Below are 2,348 nucleotides of genomic sequence, written 5' to 3'. Positions count from 1 at the left end.
AACTGAACCCAAGTCCTCTGCAAGAGCAGCTACTGCTCTTAACTGCTGAGCCATCTCTCCAGTCTCTGAGGCAAGAGTTTGAGACTAGCTTGGACTACAAAGTAAATACAATCTGATAGACTTAGCTAGGTATGGTAGCATCATCCCAGTACTTGGGAAGCTGAGGCAGGACTGTCTGCATAGTGAGTGCCAGACCAGCCTGTATATTCATGTATTGCCTGCATGTATGCAAATACATTAACTATACAGCCATCTCTCCAGCTCCAGAGACTTATCTTTAAGATAAACAAAATAAAAAATGTTGAATCATATCAAGAAAAGGGCTTGTAGAAACTACAAGGGCCTAAAAATGTAAACTTCAGCAGATTTAATAACTACCATTTCTCCATCGTAAGTGAGACACTCTTGGAAAACACGGTCTAGGATGACATTGGTCATGGTTGCTGTTCCATAACGGGAGAGTTCTTCTTTACTGAGCATGCCATTGTGGTCTTTATCAAGATTCAAATACTGACCTTGGGAAGAAAGATAATAGGAAGATACTTAGGACCAAAAATTTTTTAACACCAAAGAATGGACATTAGCAAAATATTTATTTTATTGCTCAGTATTTTGATTATGAAGTGAAACTAATGGCATTACAGTGAAGGTAGTGGCATATGAATAATGCATACCATCAGTGATCCTTGAAATGTGGATTAGAACAACTATTAAGCTAAAAATAGTTTTAAAAACTCATGAAGTCTTCGGGCTATTTCACTTTATATTTTTTTTCTTTTATTTTTTATTTGTGTATGTGTGTATAGCATGAATCTATGCAAGTGCACCCACGTCATGCCAGTAGAGGACACTAGAGGCAGTCAGATTCCCAGGAACAGGAGTTATAGACAGTTGTTTCCAGTTTGTAACCATTTAAAGCATTCATAGGTTTCTAAACTAGGTAGAGAGAGGAGTCAAGAGAAAGCACTAAAACTTGATGAACTTAAAGACAGAGATGTTCCCACAATTAGCATTAGAAGACCATACAAAACAATGTAACAGACAAATGAAATTCAGTCAATCCCTGGAATGCTCTGTGAATCCTGACAACAGCATTTTATTACTAATTAAGACAATAAGACAGGGTCTAGAGAGATGGCTCAGCAGTTAAGAGCACTGGCTGCTCTTTCAGAGGACCCAGGTTTGATTCCCAGCACCCATATGGCAGCTAACAACTACTCAGTTCCAGGGGATCTGATGCCCTCTTCTGGCCTCTGTGGGCACTGCATGACATGGGTGCATTTACACACATACAGGCAACATACTCATACACATTGAAAAAAAAAATAAAGCCTGGCATCGTGGCACATACCTTTAGTCCCAGCATTTGGGAGGCAGAAGCAGGAGGATATCTGTGAGATCAAGGCCAGCCTGATCTACATAGTGAGTTCCAGGCCAGCTGGGGCTACAGGGAGACCCTATCTCAAAAAGCCAAAAAGAAAAAAGAGTACTAATTCTTAAAGTAATAGGATACTTTGATCTTAAGGTAAAATAGCTTATGTATAAAACTGTGTCTGGACACCAGGCACATGAAGAATGAATAGTTGAAACTTTATGTAATGGGAACTTACCATAAACCCTAAGGGCAGAAGAAGCAGAAAACCAATTGGTTTCTTGACTCTTTTTTGACAGTTCCTCATCCCTAAGCTAAAGAAACACATAGACAGAATTAGAGGATAGCAATTATCAAGTGATATAATTAAGTAATTTAGAACATATTTACCTCTAGTAAATCATCTAGGAAGCTGCATGCTAAAATATCTTGAATTTTTATCTTCCTTTTAAAAAATATAATGAAGCACAATTACTTAATTTCATTTACAGAACAAGATCAATTTAATTTTTTAAGGCATTATTTTACAGAGGCAATATTTTAAAACTTCTAGCTCTTAAGTTCCAAAGGCCTTTTAATATTCCATTATAAAAAGGAAATATTTTTTAAAACTTTATATATCTACTTGTATACTCCAAATATGTAAAAAAAAGCAATACACTCTTCCTAAAACCACAGTACCAGAATCTGTATAAAGTTATGTCATTTTGTGAACAGAGATGAAACTACTAGTTAAAAAACAAAAACAAAAACAAAAAACAGCTGGGCATGGTGACGCACCCTTTAATCCCATCACTGGGAGGCAGAGGCAGGTGGATCTCTGTGATTTCGAGGCCAGCCTGTTCTACATAGTGAGTTCCAGGTCAGCTGGGGCTACAGAGAGACCCTGTCTCAAAAAGACATAAATAAATAAGTAAATAATAAATAAATACAACAACAAGGAGACTTCTTGACAGGCTCTAGAACAGGAAAAAAT

The 2,348-nt window shown here is 37.1% G+C and overlaps 1 long non-coding RNA gene across 1 annotated transcript; it reads right to left on the bottom strand.

The window, feature by feature from the left end:
* Nucleotides 1–378: 378 nt before the first annotated feature.
* Nucleotides 379–1,920, bottom strand: LOC108491203. Its single transcript, XR_001872613.2, has 3 exons — nt 1,763–1,920; nt 1,611–1,686; nt 379–515 (listed from the first exon to the last, which is right to left on the bottom strand). It is a non-coding gene; the product is annotated as an uncharacterized LOC108491203 (long non-coding RNA).
* Nucleotides 1,921–2,348: the final 428 nt, after the last annotated feature.

The sequence above is a fragment of the Nannospalax galili genome, unplaced genomic scaffold (genome assembly GCF_000622305.1).
Source record: "Nannospalax galili isolate Female #2095 unplaced genomic scaffold, S.galili_v1.0 scaffold10121, whole genome shotgun sequence".
NCBI lineage: Eukaryota > Metazoa > Chordata > Mammalia > Rodentia > Spalacidae > Nannospalax > Nannospalax galili.
The sequence above is the reverse complement of the archived record's forward strand: the minus strand, read 5'-3'. Positions and strand labels throughout refer to the sequence as shown.